Source organism: Lolium rigidum, chromosome 2 (genome assembly GCF_022539505.1).
Source record: "Lolium rigidum isolate FL_2022 chromosome 2, APGP_CSIRO_Lrig_0.1, whole genome shotgun sequence".
Classification (NCBI taxonomy): Eukaryota; Viridiplantae; Streptophyta; class Magnoliopsida; order Poales; family Poaceae; genus Lolium; species Lolium rigidum.
In genome coordinates this window covers 206,415,405-206,439,835 of record NC_061509.1, presented here as the reverse complement: position 1 = coordinate 206,439,835, position 24,431 = coordinate 206,415,405, and positions in this window count along the sequence as shown.

Here is a 24,431-nt window from a genome sequence, read left to right as displayed (position 1 = left end):
TGGGACTCTTAGCAAGTTTTTGTAAGAACTTTATAACTTCAGAGATGTGGCAATCATCAAAATCTAAATCATTACAATCTAAAGCAATGGGATTATCATCCCCAAGGTTGGAAAAAATTTCAGCAGCTTTATCACAGGCAGTTTCAGCGAGTTTTAGCGGTTTCGAGTAATTTTGCGCGCTTTGCACTAGGAGTAGAAACATTGCCAACACCAATTATTTTACCATTAATAGTAGGAGGTGCAGAAACATGTGAATCATTAGCATTGCTAGTGGTGGTAATAGTCCAAACTTTAGCTACATTTTTCTCTTTAGCTAGTTTTTCATTTTCTTCTCTATCCCACCTAGCACGCGAGTTCAGCCATTAATCTTATATTCTCATTAATTCTAACTTGGATGGAATTTGCTGTAGTAACAATTTTATTTTCAATATCCCTATTAGGCATAACTTTCGATTTCAAAAGATCAACATCGGAGGCAAGACTATCAACCTTAGAAGCAAGAATATCAATTTTATTGAGCTTTTCCTCAACAGATTTGTTAAAGGCGAGTTTGTGTACTAATAAATTCTTTAAGCATAGCTTCAAGTCCAGGGGTGTATTCCTATTATTGTTGTAAGAATTCCCATAAGAATTAGCATAACCGTTACCATTATTATAAGGATATGGCCTATAGTTATTACTAGAATTGTTACGATAAGCATTGTTGTTGAAATTATTATTTTTAATGAAGTTTACATCAACATGTTCTTCTTGGGCAACCAATGAAGCTAACGGAACATTATTAGGATCAACATTAGTCCTATCATTCACAAGCATAGACATAATAGCATCAACCTTATCATTCAAGGAAGAGGATTCTTCAACGAATTTACCTTCTTACCTTGTGGAGCTCTTTCCGTGTGCCATTCAAAGTAATTAACCATCATATTATCAAGGAGCTTTGTTGCTTCACCAAGAGTGATGGACATAAAGGTACCTCCAGCAGCTGAATCCAATAAATTCCGCGAAGAAAAATTTAGTCCTCGCATAGAAGGTTTGGATGATCATCCAAGTAGTCGAGTCCATGGGTTGGGCAATTTTTAACAAAAGATTTCATTCTTTCCCAAGCTTGAGAAACATGTTCATTATCCAATTGTTTAAAATTCATTATGCTACTCCTCAAAGATATAATTTTAGCAGGGGGATAATATCTACCAATAAAAGAATCCTTGCATTTAGTCCAGGAATCAATACTATTCTTAGGCGAGAGATAGCAACCAATCTTTAGCTCTTCCTCTTAATGAGAAAGAAAACAATTTTAATTTTATAATGTCACCATCTACATCTTTATACTTTTGCATTTCACACAATTCAACAAAATTATTGAGATGGGCAGCGGCATCATCGGAACTAACACCGGAAAATTGCTCTCGCATAACAAGATTCAAGAAAGCGAGGTTTAATTTCAAAGAATTCCGCTGTAGTAGCGAGGTGGAGCAATAGGTGTGCATAAGAAATCATTATTATTTGTGCTAGTGAAGTCACACAACTTAGTATTTTCAGGGGTGGCCATTTTAGTAGTAGTAAATAAAGCAAACTAGATAAAGTAAATGCAAGTAAACTAATTTTTTTGTGTTTTTGATATAGCAAACAAGACAGTAAATAAAGTAAAGCTAGCAACTAATTTTTTTGTGTTTTGATATAATGCAGCAAAACAGTAGTAAATAAAATAAAGCAAGACAAAAACAAAGTAAAGAGATTGAGAAGTGGAGACTCCCCTTGCAGCGTGTCTTGATCTCCCCGGCAACGGCGCCAGAAATTTGCTTGATGCGTGTAATTGACACGTCCGTTGGGAACCCCAAGAGGAAGGTGTGATGCACACAGCGGCAAGTTTCCCTCAGTAAGAAACCAAGGTTTAATCGAACCAGTAGGAGTCAAGAAGCACGTTTAAGGTTGATGGCGGCGGGATGTAGTGCGGCGCAACACCAGAGATTCCGGCACCAACGTGGAACCTGCACAACACAACAAAAGTACTTTGCCCCAACGAAACAGTGAGGTTGTCAATCTCACCGACTTGCTGTAACAAAGGATTAACCGTATTGTGTGGAAGATGATTGTTTGCAAGAAAACAGTAAAACAAGTATTGCAGCAGATTTGTATTTCAAGTATAAAAGAATGGACCGGGGTCCACAGTTCACTAGAGGTGTCTCTCCCATAAGATAAAAGCATGGTGGGTGAACAAATTACGATCGGGCAATTGACAAATAGAGAGGGCATAACAATGCACATACATGTCATGATAAGTACGAGTGAGATTTAATTGGGAATTACGACAAAGTACATAGACCGCCATCCAACTCGTATCTATGCCTAAAAAGTCCACCTTCGGGTTATCATCCGAACCCCTCCAGTATTAAGTTGCAAAGCAACAGACAATTGCATTAAGTATGGTGCGTAATGTAATCAACAACTACATCCTCGGACATAGCATCAATGTTTTATCCCTAGTGGCAACATCACAACACAACCTTAGGGGTTTCTGTCACTCCCCCAGGTGTCAATGTAGGCATGAACCCACTATCGAGCATAAATACTCCCTCTTGGAGTTACTAGCATCAACTTGGCCAGAGCCTCTACTAATAACGGAGAGCATGCAAGATCATAAACAACACATAGGTAATAACTTGATAATTAACATAACATGGTATTCTCTATCCATCGGATCCCGACAAACACAACATAGAGTATTACGGATAGATGATCTTGATCATGTTAGGCAGCTCACAAGATCCAACAATGAAGCACAATGAGGAGAAGACAACCATCTAGCTACTGCTATGGACCCATAGTCCAGGGGTGAACTACTCACTCATCACTCCGGAGGCGACCATGGCGGTGAAGAGTCCTCCGGGAGATGAATCCCCTCTCCGGCGAGGGTGCCGGAGGAGATCTCCGAGAATCCCCCAAGATGGGATTGGCGGCGGCGGCGTCTCGCAAGGTTTTCCGTATCGTGGTTTTTCTCATCGTGGGTTTCGCGATGGAGGCTTTAAGTAGGCGGAAGGGCAACGTGGGGGGCCACACGAGGGCCCCACACCACAGTCGGCACGGCCAAGACCCGGGCCGCGCCGCCCTATGGTGGCGGCCCCTCGTGGCCCCACTTCGACTCCTCTTCGGTCTTCCGGAAGCTTCGTGGCAAAATAGGACCCCGGGTCTTGATTTCGTCCAATTCCGAGAATATTTCGTTACTAGGATTTCTGAAACCAAAAACAGCAGAAAACAAGCAATCGGCTCTTCGGCATCTTGTTAATAGGTTAGTTCCAGAAAATGCACGAATATGACATAAAGTGTGCATAAAACATGTAGGTATCATCAATAATATGGCATGGAACATAAGAAATTATCGATACGTTGGAGACGTATCACCTTCAGATGAACCTTTTCTCTGCTAGCCAGCTCACCGATTCTGGTTGTCGCGTCATTCTTGACGCTGAGTCTTGTGCGGTTCAGGATCGTCGCACACATGCCCTGGTTGGAGCTGGTCCTCGTAGCCGTCGGCCTCCGGGGCTTTGGGAGTTAGAGCGGCTTCGTGTTCCTTCCGCTGCCACTTCATCCGCCGTTCTCCTCCGGTTGTTGCCTCTGTCACCGGCTCTTTTCAGCGGTGGCATCATCGTCTTGGTCACCTTTGTGACTCTCGCCTCGTCGTCTTTGGTTCATCGTGGCCTTCGGGGTCCGTCTCCGGAGATGGGTCATTACACCGTCGGGGTTGTAGGTTAGGCAAACAGATTCAGCTTCCCTATCCTACTAGTGTGTCCGTCTCTCGCCGACCGTTCGATTTAGTCCATTCGGATGTTTGGGGTCCGGCTCCCTTCGCTCGAAAGGGGGCCATCGATACTATATTTTATTCGTTGATGATTTTTCACGGTACACCCGGGTGTTTTTCATGCGCTCTCGCAAGTGAGGTGCTCTCTATTTATCAGGCGTTTTGCGGCCATGGTCCGCACTCAGTATTCCTCACCCATTCGCGTGTTCCGTGCTGATTCTGCTGGTGAGTATATCTCTCAGCACCTTCGTGGTGTCCTTGCTGCGGAGGGCACCCTCGCTCAGTTTTCTTGTCCCGGCGCGCATGCTCAAAATGCGTCGTCGAGCGTAAGCATCGTCATCTTCTTGAGACCACCCGTGCTATGATGATTGCCTCTTCTCTTCTGCCACATTTCTGGGCTGAGTCTGTCGCTACGTCGGCCCACCTCATTAACATTCAGCCTTCCGCTGCTCTACGAGGTGGCATTCCTCTCGAGCGTCTCTCTGGTGTTTCTCCAGACTACTCGACTCTTCGTTCATTTGGTTGCGTCTGCTATGTCCTTCTGCCTCCTCGCGAACGCACTAAACTGACCGCTCAGTCTGTTGAGTGTGTTTTTCTCGGATACAGTGATGCGCATAAGGGCTATCGCTGTTGGGACCCCGTTGGTCGTCGGATGCGCATCTCTCGTGACGTCACATTTGATGAGACGCGTCCCTTCTATCCTCGCCCCACCTCGGGTACTTACCCGGTGGATGATATCTCTTTTCTTCTTTTTCCGGATGCACCCCCGGTTGTCCCTCCTCCCCTCCCTCCTACTTCTGATACGCCCCCTTTGGCGCCATCCGCTCGTTCGTCTAGTCCACCTAGTACTCTTCGTTCTCCGGCTTCGGCTCCTTCCGATGCTTCCCTTCTTCCTCTTCTTCTGATGACTTGTCTTCTGCAGATGAGCTTCCCCCTTCCCGGCATGTTCGTCAGCGTCGTGCTCCAGTTCGTTACTCTCCTAGTCAGTATGGTCTCTCGGTCGTTTCCGAGCCGACTTCTTATCGGGATGCCGAGCGTCATCCTGAATGGCAACTTGCCATGGCTGAGGAGATCGCTGCGCTTGAGCGCACTGGCACTTGGGATCTTGTTTCCCCCCTTCTGGTGTTCGTCCCATCACGTGTAAGTGGGTCTATAAAATTAAGACTCGCTCTGATGGATCTCTTGAGCGCTATAAAGCGCGTCTTGTGGCTCGTGGTTTTCAGCAGGAGCACGGCCGTGACTATGATGAGACTTTTGCCCCTGTGGCTCATATGACTACTGTGCGTACCCTTCTTGTTGTTGCTTCTGTTCGCCGCTGGTCTGTCTCGCAGCTTGATGTTCAGAATGCTTTTCTTAATGGCGAGTTGAGTGAGGAGGTTTACATGCAGCCTCCTCCTGGGTATTCTGTTCCCGATGGGATGGTTTGTCGTCTTCGATGTTCTCTCTATGGTCTCAAACAGGCCCCTCGTGTCTGGTTTGAGCGCTTCGCCTCTGTCGTGACTGCTGCTGGTTTCTCTCCTAGTCTTCATGATCCATCACTTTTCGTTCACACTTCTCCTCGTGGACGTACTCTTCTTCTTCTCTATGTTAATGATATGATCATTACTGGTGATGATCCTGAGTATATTGCCTTCGTCAAGGCTCGTCTTCGTGAGCAGTTTCTTATGACTGATCTTGGTCCTCTTCGCTATTTTCTTGGCATTGAGGTTTCCTCCACTTCTGATGGCTTTTCTATCTCTCAGGAAAAGTATATTCAGGATCTTCTTGCTCGTGCTGCTCTTGGGGATGAGCGCACAGCCGATACTCCTATGGAGCTTAATGTTAAGCTTCGTCCTACTGATGGTGATCCTCTTCCTGATCCCACCCATTATTGTCATCTTGTTGGGAGTCTTGTTTATCTTGCTGTCACTCGTCCTGATATTTTTTATCCTGTTCATATTCTGAGTCAGTTTGTCTCAGCTCCTACCACTGTTCACTATAGCCATCTCCTCCGTGTTCTTCGTTATCTTCGTGTCACGATCACTCGTCGCCTTTTCTTTCCCCGTTCTAGCTCTCTCCAGCTCCAGTGCTATTCGGATGCTACATGGGCGAGTGATCCTACGGATCGTGGTTCACTTTCTGCTTACTGTGTGTTTCTTGGTGGTTCGCTTGTTGCTTGGAAGACGAAGAAATAGGTCGCCGTTTCCCGTTCGAGTGTTGAGGCTGAGTTGCGGGCTATGGCTTTGTTGATTGCTGAGGTGACTTGGTTACGGTGGTTGCTTGCAGATTTTGGGGTCTCTATTACGACACCCACTTCACTTTTGTCTGACAGTACAGGTGCTATCAGTATTGCACGTGATCCGGTCAAGCATGAGCTGACCAAGCATATCGGTGTTGATGCTTTTTACACACGTGCACAGGTACAGGATGATGTTGTTGCGGTTCATTATGTGCCTTCAGATTTGCAGTTGGCGGATTTCTTTACGAAGGCACAGACTCGAGCGCAGCATGATTTTTTACTCTCCAAACTCAGTGTTGTGGATCCACCATGAGTTTGAGGGGGGGTGTTAGATGTATATATATGTCTATTGTAGTTTCCCCATATGTTAGGGGGCTTTCTGCATATGTGCACCTGTACATGTACTATATATTGTGGCATTTGGCCCCCTGGTAATACAACAAGCATATTGCTCTAACATGATGAAATCTAAGAATTTGTCGGCTAGCACACAAAATACACAGTTTAGCGGATTCATCTTGATCCCGTACCGTACTGTCTAGGCCCAGAAAAAGTATGTCGGGGCAACGAAGTGCATGGGTCCTTCTAGTTATATTTTATACTCGACCTAGTATATACCTAATAATAAAGGGAGAAGCGTTTCCTTGGTTTCGTTCATATGTTTTCCCTCGTCCATCGTTCTTCGTTCGTACGTCGGGACGTATTTCGTTCCTATCTTAACCGGCGTTTCTCGCTCGGTTTGTTCCACAGTCCTCACATGGCACGTTGCCACGTTCCCAAGCACCGTCCGAACCGTACAAAACTAAGCACCGTCCGAACCGTACAAAACTTGCCTAACTAGCTGATTATGCTTCTATATATATGTGATCCGCGATGAGGATTGAAGAGACGAGATCGACCACGATGTCAGATAGAACAAAAAAAGATTGACATCTAAAGCCCTGCGCTCGGGCGCAACTTGAAGCTCGCCTCGATCCGGTTTGTACAGCTTCGCCGCCTGCCCGGCCGCATATCCGCGGCGCCGGCATGCACCTCGGTCCGTTTTCGCCCAAGGCAGAGTGGATCGCCATCACACTGGTGGAAAAAGGGGCTTTGGTCGCGGTTGGCAACTGCCATTAGTCGCGGTGGCCCAACCGCGACCAAAGTAGCGCGACTAAAGGCCCCCCCCTTTAGTCGCGGTTCCTTACGAACCGCGACTAAAGGCCCATCCACGTGGGCCGCAGGGCGAGCGCCGGGCGGAGGACCTTTAGTCGCGGTTCTTCCGGCCAACCGCGACTAAAGGCCTCCGCAGGGTTTAGGGTTTAGCCCCCCTCCCCCTAAATCTGGTTTCTTTTTAATTTGTATTATTTTATTTCTTTTGGGTTTTAATTTTGAAGGAGTTTCACATATTCTACGGTCATCGTATACATACATGCATATGAATGTACAATTTCAAACAAATTTGAAATTAGAACCAAAAAGAATTCAAGAGTAATATACAATATATATTCAATATCGGATGACCATATACAATATATATTCAATATCGGATGACCATATACAATTTTGAACAAGTTAGTTACAAATTCCGGTGCGTATAAAGATCTACGTCATCGTAATAGTGTTCTCCTCTAGGATCGATGACTTCCCTCGCCAACCATCCAGCTAGTTCCTCTTGAAGTGGTCGGAAGCGAGCTTCCGGACTAAGCGTCTTCCGGAGGTTATTCCTCGGGATGTTGTTCTCACACGTCCGGTCCCGCTCATTGCGGTATCTCCGGATCCTCTCACAAACATAGTATCCACATAGATTGGTCCCCGGTGGCTGAGTATCCCCGGACGTCGGCACTCGCCATTTTAAAATGTAGCTCTTTTTTGAATTCACCGACCTTGGTATCTACGAACCGTCTCCAAACCCTACGAGGCAAAGAAAATTAAATAAACAAGAGAGTTATTAATTAGTTACTTGATATAAGGAAATAGGCCGATCGATATAGAGCGCAAATGAATGAAAATAATTACTTTTGCATCATTTTTCTCATGTCGCCCCAAAGCGCCGGATCCATATTCAGAGAGTCGTGGACGAGAACCGAGGAGGTCTGAACTTTAATTACCATAAGAATCCGAGTGGAACCTGCGGACACGATACATGCACGATCATGCATAACTCATCGATTAGCCACATACCATGCATGGAGTAAACAAAAGAGAATGTGCTCAAGACAGAAACACTCACCCAAAATGGTAAGGAAATAGAATATCACTTTTCTCTTGCTGTTTTCTAATAAACCGCCACAGGTCTTCCTCCACGTCGGCGGGGTGGTATTCTAACACATATGAATTAACGATGTGTGGGTCAATGAACCCAACATCATGGATGTTCCTTATTCGCATTTCCCGCTTCTTCATTCCGCATAATATATAGCGTACACAACAAGATAGTTAGGACAATATATATATATATAGTGCGAGGCAATGAACGAGATGGGGTAGAAATTAATAAATCACTTACGAACGTAGCAACCGATGATAGATTTGTCGAGCTCGCGTAGATTGAACAAGCTGGAACAATTCACTCGGAGGAATTTGTACCCGAGTAACGTTTGAAGTGATGCACATATTTAACTTCCGCATAGATATAGTCTTTGGCGTTTTCATGTTTTATGTAACCCTTGTACCAATTTAGCAGTACCTTTCATTTGTCGAGGTAGATCCTCTTCTCGCAGCGAGCTCGATGAGAGGGCCATTCTTCACATATGAAAATACTACGTCCTTCATTGGCGCCTCATCAAGGCCTAACACTCGCACGAAGAGTGATACCTAAGTCGGCCGCTTGTTTTCCGGCACTTTCTACGGTCAATCCATGTGCTGCCGCAGCTGCTATGATATCGGGGGCATCCGGACCGGCGGCTTGCACTATGAGCGGGGCGATCGATTGTTTACTTTGTTCCCCGAGCTGGGCAACTTCTTTCCCCCTTTCTAATTTTGACTCGGCCTCGTCCTTCAAGGCTTTCTTCTCCGCCAACTCTTTCCTCGGTCTTCAACGCGAGTGCTTGCCTACGAAGTTCACGTAAATAGTCGTCGAGCAGATTCTTCGCGGCTTGGGACGGTGTGTTCAAAAATGACTTAGCCCACTGCTTTTCCTTGTCGAATATACTCGGCTTGGGCTCGCCCTCTATTTTCTTCTTGACGTTCGCCTTCCATTTCTCTAAATCAGCAGCCGTGCCCGCCTCGACTTCCTCGGCACTACTTTCCCAAGGCCTCGTGGGGAGAGGCTTCAGTGATACCTCCGGTACCTTTGTTTTCTTAGGTACGTAAGGGTCCGGGTTAATAACCCGGGACTGCTTCGCTTCTTCGCCGGAGGTGGATTGGGGCGGTACCGGTGTCTGATCACCCGCCGGACGAGGACTGGGGGGCGGCGGCGTCGGCTGACGTGAATGAGGTGTATTAGGTGAAGCACCACCGCCACCGTCACCGCCACCGCCACCGTCACCGCCACCGCCACCACCACCACCGTACGGGGGTGGACTTGTTGGCGCCTCGCCTGGAAACTTGATAAATTTCTTCCGCCATAGAATGAATCGGCGCTTGACATCTCCAAGTCTTTTCACCCCTTCAGGTGTAGCAATGTCAATGTCCGGGTCCTCAAACCCTTGGACTATCTCCTCCACCGTCACACGAGCATAGCCATCTTGAATGGGGTTGTTGTGGTGGAGTGCTCCGAGTGGTAAAGCACCGCCGATGGCTACCTTCATGGACATGTTCCCGATAGGATAATACGGATGACATGCTTTCATCTCCTTTATATCGTCCACGGGGTAGCGAGGAGGCTCCGGTGCAGTAATTTCGACCACCGGAGGCTCCGGTGCGGTAATTTCTATCGTCGGTGCACCAGCCGGTGAGGCCTCCGTGGAAGCCACGCTGCTTCTTCTCCGCTGCTCGGCTTCCGAGATCCATTGGATGATCTTCAGCATGCTGCGCCCGAGATGCATCTCTTTCGGCGACTAGTACACTCACGGTTTTCTTCATCACATCCATTTCGGTTACCAACTTCGCCACAACATCCGCATCCCGATCCATCTTTCTCTTACGGCTCCGTAACCGTACGGGTCATCGTTCCGGGAACCCTATTTTCCACGGAATGGGCCCCATGCCTCGTATACGTCCTCCGTGTTCGGGATTCCCGAGGGCTTTTGTCGTGGCGTCGTTCTCTCCGTTGAACCTGATCCTCCCTCTTGAGCCTCCCTCATTGCCTCAATAAGCTTTTGGGTGGGTGTAATTATTTTGCCCCGATAAACACACTCCCTCGTCTCCGGGTTCAGCGATCCCCCATGCCCGTACCACCAGCTTTTGGCCCTTGGGTCCCATCCCTCCGTACTCGGGACGGATTCCTCGCGCCCTCGGCTCGTTCTCCATCTTCTCCCACTTAGGCTGCCAAAAGCGATACCCTCCTGGCCCCATTTTATGATTGTACTCCTTCTTGGCCGCATTTTCCTTATTTTTTTCGATAGTTCAAGGAACTGCTCCGATTTCTTTTGCTTCACAAATTCTGGCCAATCATGTTGCGGTTTCTCATATTGTCCTTTGAAATCCGGAGTCTTGCCCTGGTTGACAAAGTCATGGGCTAGATTTTGCTTGTATTTCCGGAATGCGTTGGCCATCCTAGAAAGAGCGAACCGTTTGACTAGCTTGCGCCTCTTCTTGTTTTCCGCAATCTTGTTACCCTCCTCATCGTATTTGCGGTATTCCGGAGGTAGAACGAAATGTTCCATAAGCTTGTTGAAGCAATCTTTTTTTCTCTCACGTTCGACAAAAGTGAAACCAACACGTGCCTTCTTTGGCTCATTCCACTCCTGGCGGGTGATCGAGACGTTGTCTCTAACAACGGCTCCGCATTGGCCGACAAACTTGGTGGCGTTCTTGCTGGGCTCCAGCGGCCTGCCGGTTTCTTCGTCGACAACATCGATGGTGCATGTTTCTCCCGCTTTCATCGTCTTGGTTGCGCCACGCTTTGACGACGACGTACTCGATTTTTTCGACGATCCGGCCGAGGGCTAAAATAAGAAAGAGAGTCGCGCGCGTTAGTACACACACATTTATTCAAATCGGTTAGTTGTATCACCGGACGCTCAATATGTATATATATATATATACCTCGGCGCCGAGAGGTGGTTGCTACTTCCAACCGAAGATCGTCGTTTATCGACGTTTCTTCCGCACCATCTTGCTGACGGCGCCCTTCATCTTCACCCTCAAGGTTCGGATAAGAAGAGATATCATCTTCTTCTTCTCCGGTCGGCACATATATAACATCGCCTTTTATGATGCCGAAGATATGTTCTTCGAGCGTCCGGATCATAGTTGTCCGGAATCGGGTCAGCTCTATCGTTCGCCATATGTCGATCCCGAAAACATGTAGTCAAAACAAATTAATTGTGTATATGCATTATCACATCTCTTCTCTACATATAAACGAGAGAGGGCGACGAGGGATGCGAGAGGGCGACGCAGGTGACCGCGTGACCGAGAGACCGGTGGCGGTGGCGAAAGGGCGGTGGCGAAAGGGCGGTGGCGGTGCCGAGGACACATAACCCTCGCGGTGGCGGTGCCCCCTCCGAGAGACCGGTGGCGGTGGTGAAATAGCGGTGGCAAAATGAGGGGGCGAGGAAGGGGTGGGAGAGGGTGTCGCGGAAGAGGGAGGCGAGGACGAGCGCGTTGGCGTTGGCGCGTTGACGAGCGTTTGCGTTGGCGCGTTGAATAGAGGCGCGCGGTAGCGTTGACGGCGTTACATTTTTATGAATAGAGGTAGCGTTGGCGCGTTGACGGCGTTGGCGACGGTACGGCGGCGTTACAATTTTAGTTCATTTTTTATTAATTAAGTCAAAATTTTAGTTCATTTTTTATTAAGTCAATTTTTATTAAGTCAAAATTTTAGTTCATTTTTGTTAAGTCAAAATTTTAGTTCATTTTTTTGACACAATCTTTTTAAGTCAAAGTTCATAATTTGCATATCAAAAAATTAGGAAAAAAAAGAAAAAAAACCGCCGGGGCGCACCCGGCCGCCTCTCTCCTCTCTCTCTCGATCTGTAACCGCGCGCGCGCAAGTCTGGCCGGCGGCGGCGCGGCGCGCGCAAGTCTGGCCGGCGGCGGCGCGGCGCGCGCAAGGTCTGGCGGCCGCGGCGGCGGCCGCGGCGTGCACGGGGCCGGGGGTTCGGTCGGCGCGCGGCGGCGCGCGCGGCGCGGGCGACGAGAGAGGGCGGCGACGGCGCAGGAGAAGAAGAAGGCGCGCGCGGCGGCGACGTACGGGCGACGAGGGCGGCGACGGAAGAAGGAGGCGGCGGCGCGACGAGGGCGGCGACGGCAGCGACGAGGGCGGCGACGGCGAGCAACGAGGGCGGCGCGGCGGAGGCGAGGTCGACGAAGAGGCGCGCAGCGAGGAAGGAGAAGTGCGATCCTCGCGCCGCCCGCGAGGTATTTATACCGTCGGCGCTTTAGTCGCGGTTGGGGTCACCAACCGCGACTAAGGGTGCCTTTAGTCGCGGTTGGTGACCCCAACCGCGACTAAAGCATTTTTGCCCCATTTTCGGGTTCCGCGGAAAACGACATTTAGTCGCGGTTGGCCGGGCCAACCGCGACTAAAGGCCTTTTTCAAAATTATTTTCATTTTCTAAATGTGAAAATAAAACTAATTCAATTCAAAATCTTAAAAATACAAATAATATATCAAAAAATTCATAAAAATAAAACTAATTCAATTCAAAATTTTAAAAATACAAATTATCAAAAATTCATAAAAATAAAACTAATTCAATTCAAAAGTTCGTTGGCCCCCTCTTCCCTCCTCGTCTTCCCGCAATTTCTTCCCTGTCTTCCCGCCTCTTTCTTCCCGCCAATTGTTTCCCGCCAATTTCTTCGGCCTCTTTCTTCCCGCCAATTTTTTGCCGCCAATTTCTTCCCGCCACTTTCTCCCGCCTCTTTCTTCCCGCCTCCTGTCTTCCCGCTCCCATTTTGTCACTACATATAGGTAGCCCGCCTTGGCCAGCATCACATCTCTACAATCTCTCATCACTCTCTCATGGCTTCCACCGCACCCACTCTAACCTACCCGCGTCCCTGCCGGCTGGAGCCTAAGCGCCGGCGGCGTGCTGGTCCCTCCCGTCCCTCAGGTGACTGCGCGCCGGGCGGCCATCACGAACCACTACTACCTCGACCTCACGCCGGAGCAGCGGATGAATCCCCGCTGGCATCCCGATAACCAGCATACTTGGGACGCCTTCTTCATCAATCGGCGTGAGAGGGCGCTCGCCGAGTATGAGGAGGACGGTCTGCCTCCTGGAAACTTCCACGAGGCCGGCCGTCGGCTATGGTGGTACGGCCGGACTCTGCAGAGCGTCATGGACTACATCACGGCCGGCGATATCCCCCGCCTGCGCTACCCTCAGTTCGAGCCACGAGCGCCGCCCGACGACAGCGACGACGACAGCAGCGACGACGACGCCGGCAACTTAGAAGGCGACGACTACCAGTACAACGGCGGCGGCTATGAAGACTACGAGTATGCATATTATACGCCTAGGCGGGAGTATGACTAAATCACTCCAAATTTCATGTATGTAGGAGTATGACTTAGTCACTCCAAATTTCCTATATGCAGGAGTATGACTTAGTCACTCCAAATTTCATGTATGCGGGAGTATGACTTAGTCACTCCAAATTTCATGTATCATCGGTGCTATCTCGAGTCAATTGAATCATTCGAAAATGGACACCAAACACATCACGGGTAATATAATTCACATGATTCATTCAACAAAGTTTGGTACAATAAATTATTACACATCATTTCTTCCCTTGTGTCCCTGCTTGCTTACGATTGTGCCGTATCCATGGAGCATCCTCATCATTTAACTTAATGCTTGGGTCGGTGTTCACTTTGAAGGGCGGAATTTCAGCAAACATATTATAATCTTCCGACATGTCTGTCTTGTCCTCCACTCCCACGATGTTTCTTTTCCCTGAAAGAACAATGTGGCGCTTTGGATCATCGCATGATGTACTGATCGTTTTCTTATCTTTCCGTTTCCTCGGTTTGCTACTCATGTCCTTCACATAGAAAACCTGAGCGACATCTTTCGCTAGGACGAATGGTTCGTCAAGGTAACCAAGATTGTTGAAATCCACCATTGTCATTCCGTATTGCTGGTCCACCTTTACCCCACCTCCTGTTAGCTTGAACCATTTGCACCGGAATAAAGGGACCCTAAAGGAGGGTCCATAGTCAAGTTCCCATATCTCCTCTATGTAACCATAATATGTGACCTTTTGCCCATTCTCGGTTCTTGCATCAAAGCGGACACCACTGTTTTGGTTGGTGCTCTTTTTATCTTGGGCGATCGTGTAAAATGTATTCCCATTTATCTCGTACCCTTGGAAAGTCGTTATAGTCGAAGATGGTGTCTTGGCCAACATGTACGGCTGATCTACAACCTTATTGTCACTCATTAAATGTTTTCTCAACCAACTGCCGAAAGTCTCCATGTGGGCCTTCCTAATCCGAGGATTCGAGGCTTCCCGGGGTTGTCCGAGCGTAAAATATTCTTGTGTTTCTCAAAGTACGGAGCCACCAAGCTGGAATTGGTCAGAACCGTGTGGTGTGCTTCGATCGAGAGAATGGCCGTCCATACATATCATTGATTTCCTTCCGATCGTGCCTTTTCCACTTAGTCTCCCCTCGTGCCGCGATTGAGGAAGACCAATCGGCTTAAGGTCGGGAACAAAGTCAACACAAAACTCAATTACCTCCTCATTTCCATAGCCCTTGGCGATGCTTCCTTCTGGCCTAGCACGGTTACGAACATATTTCTTTAATACTCCCATGAACCTCTCGAAGGGGAACATATTGTGTAGAAATACGGGACCGAGAATGGAAATCTCATCGACTAGGTGAACCGGGAGGTGCGTCATAATATTGAAGAAGGATGGCGGGAACACCAACTCGAAACCGACAAGACATTGGATCACATCGTTACGTAACCGTGGTAGAACTTCTGGATTGATTACCTTCCGAGAGATTGCATTGACGAATGCACATAGCTTCACAATGGCTACTCGAACATTTTCCGGCAGGAGCCCCTCAAAGCAATCGGAAGCAATTGCGTCATAATCACGTGGCGATCGTGAGACTTCAGGTTTTGGAACTTTTTCTCCGCCATGTTTATTATTCCCTTTATATTGGACGAGAATCCCGACGGGACCTTCATACTCGCTCGGGCATTCAAAAAAGATGACCTTCTCTTCTTTGGTCGGAGCGTAGCCGGCACGACCTTGAAACCGTTCCGGATGCTTGTCATCAGGGTCTTTCAAACTTTGCTGGTCCTGCCGTGCTTCCTTTGTATCATTTGACTTCCCATACACGCCCAAGAAGCTTAGGATGTTCACGCAAATATTCTTCGTAACGTGCATCACGTCGATTGCCGAGCGGACTTCTAGGACTTTCCAATATTCTAGCTCCCAGAATATAGATTTCTTCTTCCACATGGCTACGTGCCCGTCAGCTCCCTTCGGAACTGATTGTCCGCCAAGACCCTTTCCAAAGATGACTTTCAAACCCTTGACCATATCAAATACCTCAGCACCAGCTGTGTTCCGCGAGGCTTCGGCCGGTGATCTGCCTTGCCGTTGTAATGCTTGCCTTTCTTTCTTACTGGATGACCTTTCGGAAGAAATCGACGATGCCCAAGGTACACGTTCTTCTTACAATTTGGCAAATGTACACTTTCGGTCTCATGTAAGCAGTGCGTGCATGCATTGTATCCCTTATTTGACGAGTCCCGAAAGGTTACTAAGAGCAGGCCAATCGTTGATGGTTACGAAAAGCAACGCTCGTAGGTCAAATTCCTCTTCTTTGTGCTCATCCCACACACGGACACCAGGTCTGCCCCACAGCTGTAAAAGCTCATCAACTAATGGCCTTAGGTACACATCGATGTCGTTGCCGGGTTGCTTCGGACCTTGGATGAGCACCGGCATCATAATGAACTTCCGCTTCATGCACAACCAAGGAGGAAGGTTGTAGATGCATAGAGTCACGGGCCAGGTACTATGGCTGGAGCTCTGCTCGCCAAAAGGATTCATGCCATCCGTACTTAGACCAAATCTTATGTTCCTTGCGTCGGCTGCAAAATCTTTGAACTCTCCGTCGATCTTTCTCCATTGCGTTCCATCTGCGGGGTGTCTCAACTCCCCGTCCGACTTACGGTCCTCTTTGTGCCATCGCAACAACTTGGCATGCTCTTTGTTCCCGAACAGACGTTTCAACCGTGGTATTATAGGAGCATACCACATCACCTTGGCGGGAACCCTCTTCCCGGGTTTCTGGCCCTCAACATCGTCACCGGGGTCATCGCCTCCGATCTTATAACGCAATGCAGGTGCATACCGGGCATTCATTCAAATTCTCGTATTCACCGCGGTAGAGGATGCGGTCGTTGATGCATGCATGTATCTTCAGAACCTCTAAACCTAGAGGGCGGACAACCTTCTTTGCTTCGTACGTAGTGGCGGGCAGCTCGTTATTCTTTGGAAACATATTCTTCAACATTTTCAGCAAGTTTTCAAATGCCGAGTCAGCTACACCTGCCTGTGCCTTCCATCTCAGCAAATCCAGTGTGCAGCCCAGCTTTTTCAGACCATCATCGCATCCGGGGTACAGCGCCTTCCCGTGATCCTCTAACATCCGATCCAAATTCTCCCTCTCTTTTTCAGTTTCGCAGACGTCTCCGTGCATCAGCAATGGTCCGACCAAGATCATCAACGGGATCATCACGTGCCTCTTCTTCACCTTCCCCTTCACCTTCAGCATCCTCCATGAAAGTATCACCGAAATGAGAAAGATAGCTTTCATCATTGAAATCATCCCCTTCTTCATCTTCTTCCATTATAACCCCTCTTTCTCCATGCTTGGTCCAACAATTATAGCTTGGCATGAAACCGTGCCGAAGCAGGTGCATGTGAACATCTCTTGAGGAAGAGTAACCCTTCTGATTCTTACACTTAACACATGGACAGATAACAAAACCCCCTGCTTGTTCGCATTAGCCACTACGAGGAAATCTTTCAAACCCGTACTGAACTCGCCGGAGAGTCGGTTACCGTACATCCATTGCCGATTCATCTGCATTATTATAATATAAAATATATAATTAACCATCATGCATTTGTTAAACTAACTAGCTACAAACAATATAAATTAAACAATTAATGAACTACACACACATGCATATTTTATCAATGACACATATCAAAGGTTCAAGTTGCTAACCGCGATCGAGGAGGAAAAAATAAATGAGAAAGCTCAAGTGTGACTCCAACACTTCATATCATGTTTGTTTCATGCTCTTGGGGCATTTCATCAAACACCTTATGTGCATAAGAGGAACCAAAAGCAAACCTAACACTCACTTGTGAAGTTTGTGAAGAGAATGGCTCCAAATGGCTAAGTGTTGGCTGCTGGATGGGTATATATAGGGAGGGGCTTTAGTCCCGGTTGGCCTGGCCAACCGCGACTAAAGGCCTTCGGGCACCTTTAGTCGCGGTTGGGCTGGCCAACCGCGACTAAAGCCCCCCACGTGCACCAGCTGGCCACCGTGCGCCCTGGGCCCAGGCCTTTGGTCGCGGTTCGCCACACGAACCGCGACTAAAGACCCCATTAGTCGCGGTTCCTTTACCTTCGCGACTTATGGGGCTTCCCGGAAGCCTGTTTTTCCACCAGTGTCACGAGGCAATCATGTCCAGGCTACGGAAGAGTACCGATCCATGTTATTCAAGAAGAAGCACAATTCCTTGAGTACGTAGATCGGTAGCTGCATCCGATTCACTTGCCTGATCGTAGTCCGAAGGAGGAAATCGCAACGCCGAGGAAGCCGGCGTCGGAGCGCCTACAATGGCGACCTTGTCCACTGCGTGCTCTTCGGCAAGGCCACCCCGCGTCGCTCAGACGCCGACATCGAGAACCAGAAACCTGGTCAGGCAGCAGAACTAAAAGTCTGGGCATACCGCAGAACACAGCTATGGCCGTTTTGTACCTGTGCGTACCCACACTAACAGCAGGCTTACGAAGTTCATCCTGAGTTCCTGACTGGCGGTGGAAAAACAAGGACAAGACGAACAGATCCTTAAGGACATCGATCCTAGAACCGGCAGCATCTACCATTAAATCGGTTGTACGATGAAGTTACTTGAAAAATTCGTGTGTGTCCATCAGTTTTGGCATTGCTGAAGCTCATAGCCTCATAGTCATCTTTGATTCACCGTCGTGCCATGAATCTTGTCCTTAATATGGGAAGCCGAACTAGCTGAAGAAGGAGATCAGGGCCAAGTTGCTCTTTTGTGCCTATGAAGAGGTCGCGTCCGCCCTCAAGGTGCCAAGTGCATTCAACCAGAGGTGTGCCTAGCCGTGGCCGACTGGTGGTCTCAGAGCAAGTCTAACAGGCCCCGTATAATTTCGCCCCGTATAACGCGAGTAGAGGGCCCTGTATCGGGTTTTCGCCGGCCGAAAACTCGGACGAGCTAGCAGACCCCGTATACCCACCCCGTAAAACAGAATAGCTCGTCCGAGTTTTCAACCCCTCAAAACAGGGTTTTTTGACAAATTGCATATTAGAACCAACACACCATTCACATAAAATAAATGTTTTACATCACACAATAATCGTCATAATTATTACAATAATGTTTTTCGGAAATGTCAACAAGAATTAAACAAATAAAAAACAAATGTTTCACACATACAACAATAGGAAATGAATGTTTAACACATACAACAATAGGAAATAAATCATTGGCCATGCAACTGCCAATGGTGATCAATCAAATCTTGGGTGAGCTGGTGATGAGTCTCGGCATTTTCAATGCCTCGATGAGCTGCAAGAAAAGCTTCAATCCGATCAGGGTTCCTCTCGGGCTGCACTCGGGTGCCAACATTGTCATAGAAACACGGCAAGTTCAAACCGCGTTCATCTTCAATGATCATGTTGTGAAGAATCACACAACATGTCATGACATCAACAAGAGTTTCCTTGTCCCAAAACCTAGCAGGACCCCGGACAATTGCAAACCTTGCTTGCAAGACACCAAAAGCTCTCTCAATATCCTTGCGGCATGCCTCTTGATTTTTGGTGAAGCAAGCTTCCTTTCTTGTCAAAGCCCTGTCCTTTTTCTCTTTTATGGACTTGACAAGGGTTGCATAGTTAGGGTAAATACCATCTGTGAGATAGTACCCCATGGTGTACTCATTGTTCATAACTTTGTAGTTACAAGGTGGAGATTCACCCCTAACTAGTCTTGCAAACAAAGGGGATCTATTCAAGATGTTGATGTCGTTGAGTGTCCCCGGCAATCCAAAAAAAGCATGCCAAATCCATAAGTCTTGAGAGGCCACAGCTTCAAGAACAATGGTAGCATCGCGGCTTTTGCCACAATACATTCCATGCCATGCTTTTGGACAATTTTTCCATGTCCAATGCATGCAATCCAAACTACCAAGCATCCCCGGCCACCCCCTCTTTTCATTGATCTCCATGAGCCTTTTTGTATCATCCTCATTTGGAGCTCGGAGATACTTCTCTCCATACAACTTGATCACCATCTTGGCAAACATACGCACGCAATCCGTGGTTGTTTGCACACCAATGCGCAGGTACTCGTCGGTATAATCTGCTGGTATACCGTATGCAATAACCCTCATGGCGGCAGAAATTTTTTGATATGGGCTAAATCCCATGACTTGGGCAGCATTTCTTCTTTGCTTGAAATAATCGCAATTTGCCTCGCAATCTTTGACGATTCTCTCGAACAAAGACCTACGCATTCGGTACCGTCTACGGAAGAGGCGGGGAGGATAGGTCGGTACCTCGGCGAAGTAATCTTGCATCAGCTGTTCGTGGCCGAGCGCGCGGTTCCGCGGAATGCACATACGCCCCATCACGGATCCTTTCCGCTGATCCAGCAGCTTCAAGCGGTCCTCCATTTGCTTCAAGCCGAACAGGAGCACCATCATCTCCGTCTCGGCGTCGTTGAGCAACTCGTCGATGTCGGAATCATCCGAATCCGACGACGACCAATCGGTCGACGTCGCCTCCAAATCCGCCATGTGCACATCCTCCGAAGCCATCTACCACGGGGAACCATAGATCAGCCCGAAATCCGACCAATTTACCGGCGGCAACGAGCAAGAACGCGGCGGAATACTCACCGGCGACAAACGGCGGAGAAGACCACGGCTGGACGGCGGCGGCGCGCGCGGAGGGACGCGGAACTTCGGCCGGGGTGCGGCGGAGGTGCGGCGGGCGTCGGCGCAGCTCGGCGCGGCTCGGCGGACGGCGGAGGGCCGCGGATCTGACGGATTCCGGCGGCGGCGCGCGGGTGGCTGCGGCGGCGCGCGGGGGAAGAAGGATGGGGACAACTGAAATGTCCGCGCGCGCTTTCGGAATTGGGATAGTGGTTTCGCCCACTATCCCCGCTCCCACCCCGCACAAGTAGGGGCGACGACCCGCCCCGTAGTCGAAAACAGGAAAAATCGATGCGGGGGCCGTTTTTACGGGGCGTGCTAGACGGCCGGGTAGACGCGAAACCCTCAAATCGGCGGTTATTATACGGGTTTGCCCCTTTTACGGGGTCTGTTAGACCTGCTCTCAGTTCGTCCCCCCTTTAACCAGGATGTCCTTCAGTTCCTCGACGACTCCTCCGGCAAGCAACAGTACTGGCAGCTCATCGCCCTATTCCAAATTGAGCACAACTCTTCCTTATTGTTCCGTGTAAACCAAACTGAATCTGACTTCCGTGGCTTAGAAAGGATGAACTCAATGGAAATTTGAGCAAGCAGTGGCAGGTCTTCAATATGCAATTGCGCCTCGGGGATGTTGGCTTAAATTCCTCCTCATTGCGTATGATTTTATCTGATATAAAGACTAATGATTTAACTTGCTCTAGCTGGGGGTTTGATAGCTTATGTGTCTAGAAGGGGAGTGCCGCTATAGCTGTAGCTGATTAAGTTGTCTACCATTGTTTGAATCTTGATGATATTGAGTATTATTTGATCTTTACAATTTCTGATCATTTTATAGAAGGCCACTCTGTTTGTGTTATCAATGACCGGTCTATTCATTTTGTTTGTAATGGTCATGTGCCCTGAAATAATGTTTGGCAACATTATCTATTGCATTAAGTTGTGAATTTTACACCATGTTATTACCTAGACAAACACCTTGTAAGATTTGGATGGGATGAGTTTCTGTAACAAAACGTGTGTGCAGATACTTCTCCTGAACCGTAATTGTTGCAAGTGACATGGAATGTCCAGCCTTCTCAATCATTTGGTAATACTCTACTGTGGTATGTTTTAAATTTTAACTCCATCTTGATCAGATTACGCTTAATTGTAGCTGGTGACTATGTTATCTCAAGCACATGACAAGTTGTGACAATGCTACTGCAATGTAACTTTGGTCCTCTCCTTGGTCTGGTGGCACTGAAGAGGCAGCTGCAGTCGTGGATTAAAGTTGTATCAACACAACTTATAACATGTAGCAGCGAGTTGTTTCTTCCCGGTGCAACGCACGGGCACTTTTGCTAGTTTAGACTTATACATATTGGCATTTCCTGAATGCCTAACAACGGATGGAGCACGCATGTATGATCTTCAGCATTGAGCCTTGAGGACATGAATTGAGATATTACCACATGGGAAAAATGTTAATTAGCAAAGATAAGGATATAACTCAAAGATAATCCTTTCAACACCTCATAAAATCTATAATCTACTCCATAAATATTTATTAGGATATTTGTTAAACTCGTACAATGAAGACACACTATAAAGATCTTGAAAGAAACATACACATATAGAAACACTACTTATATATGGGTGCACCCATTATCTGGGAGATAAATGTAATTTATCTTCTTCTATGAATTCTGTTGTGAAATAAATATAAGAAAACAACATAATTATTTTATAACAGATGGGATTCCTCTTTGGCAGTGTCGTGTTTGAAACTATACATGTTTGTATTATATAACAATGAAATCAAGTTATAATATTACACATGTTTAATATTATTAGATGTGAATAGTAAAAGTATTCAAATTCTTATGTTAAAGGTTGTATCATACAAACAACCTAATTTATGTTTCATGACAAAGTTATATGAAATAAATGAAAAAATGTTTAGTATAAATGTGTGATGGTGAATTGTTTTCACTAGCCATTATTTCACACAATTGATCAAATAAAAATGTACAAAAATAGAGTCTTCTCCCGAAATTCGGTGATGAAGTGGAGCCGGAGATCGTTGAGAGTGGGGGGTGTTAGAATACATGTACGGCTGAGATTAGACTAGGTTTAGATCATCTTGTACTCCAAGTCTATCTCCCCCTTGTACCTCTATATATACTCCCAAAGGGTCATGGAATACAACACACACGAATTAGGGTTCTATATTTTCCACATGGTATCAGAGCGATTAGCCTCGCGGCGCCGATCCTAGTTTCCCTACCACTTCCGCATCACGCCGCTCCCGGGGAGATTGCTCCTCGAGGGCGCGGCACTCGGTCACGATCAAAGATCAGATCGGTTCATTAGATTAGATCTTAGATCAAATTCGAGTTCCTTAGATTAGATCAGTTTTCGAATTCTCAAATTCCATACAGTTTAGATCCGATAGCTAAATAAAATCCCTACACCCACAATCCTCTCCGGTGAAAATCAGTGCAGAATCGTCGCGCGGCGGCCCACGGCAGGGCCATCATCACCACGCACGCAAGAGGAGGTCCGGTGCGGCGGATCGCACGAGCTGAGCCCCTGCCAGCAGCTTCGTGCATGCGCGGAGCCACGCCGCGCAGATGCTGCGTCTTTTCAGCTCCGTATAGGAGCACAACAAGGCCACGTGCGGGCGTCTCCGCATGATCATCACCACGCAAGAAGGGACATGTCGGCTATTTCAACACATGTACATGCAGGCCACGTACAGGTAAAAGAAATCAAGCAGTTACATGTGCTTTTGGCGCACAGGGACTCCATCGAGCCGGCGCTATCGACCCTACGCGCGGCCAAGATCAGCAGCTTCAACACGCCAGCACGTGCGTCTCCAAAAAAACAAGTGCGTCTTCACATCATCTACATCGTCGACCGATCTGCACTGCACCGAGCCGAACTACACCGACCCGAACAACTACATCAAGCTGTACGACTACATCAAGAACTACGTCGAATTCTACATCGCCAAATACATCGTCAAGGTCTACATCAACATGGTCTCCGCCGACATCCTCGTCAACACTGCCGTCGCTACTTACGACACAAAAACCCCGCCGCCGCCGCAGAACCGCTGCCGCCGCCGTGCCACGACAAAGACCCGCCACCGCCGCAGACCCGCTGCCGCCGCCGCGCTACGACAAAACCCGCCGCCGCCGCAGAACCGCTGCCGCCGCCGCGCTATGACAAAAACCCGCCGCCACCGCAGAATCGCTGTCGCCGCCCGCACAACCTAAAATCATACGACCAAAAACGCGCAATTTTTTGCGCCTTCGGCGAATACGGCTACACCACATATGACGACTACGACATCGACCATACCTCGACCACGGCTACATCATGCTCGGCTACCTCGACATTGACATCAACAAAATGTCTACGGCAACTCAAGAACTCCAGTCAACAGCGTCCGCGTTGTCACTTGCGTCCACGACACTTCCGCTGTGACTGCGGGAGGGAAGAGAAGGAACTAGAAGGGGACGCTGATGATGACAACGAGGAGAAGCGATGGGAGCACGTGACTTCTCCAGTCGCAAGCGTTCGCTTCACTCCCGCTACGACTGAGGGATGATGTTAGAATACATGTACGGCTGAGATTAGACTAGGTTTAGATCATCTTGTACTCCAAGTCTATCTCCCCCTTGTACCTCTCACTACGGGAGAGCACAGATGTGCCGACGGCCGCCGTGTGTGCCGACGGCCAAATATCGGGGCCGTCGGTACAGAAGCATCCGGACCGCGGCGACAAAGATGGCCGTCGGCGTTAAAATGGCCGTCGGCACAAGCCGGTTGTGCCGACGGTCACCGTCGGCACAGTTCTGGCCGTCGGCACAGGACCAGTCTGGCCGTCGGCACAACATTTTTTTTCTTTTTTTTTACTACAGACCTGTGCCGACGGTATAACCGTCGGCATAGCTTTTTTCTATTTCTGCACGACAGTCTTCAAAAAATCATAACTAAATCATTCTAATTGAGAAAAATAAGTATAATATATCAAATTTTGCAGAAAAACAAGATCTATCATAGAAAAATATAAAAACTGGAATATTTCAAATACCTAAACAAATATTTTTAGAAATGAGCTAAAATGTTCGAGGTTTCATGACTTTCACACACGCCAAAAATGA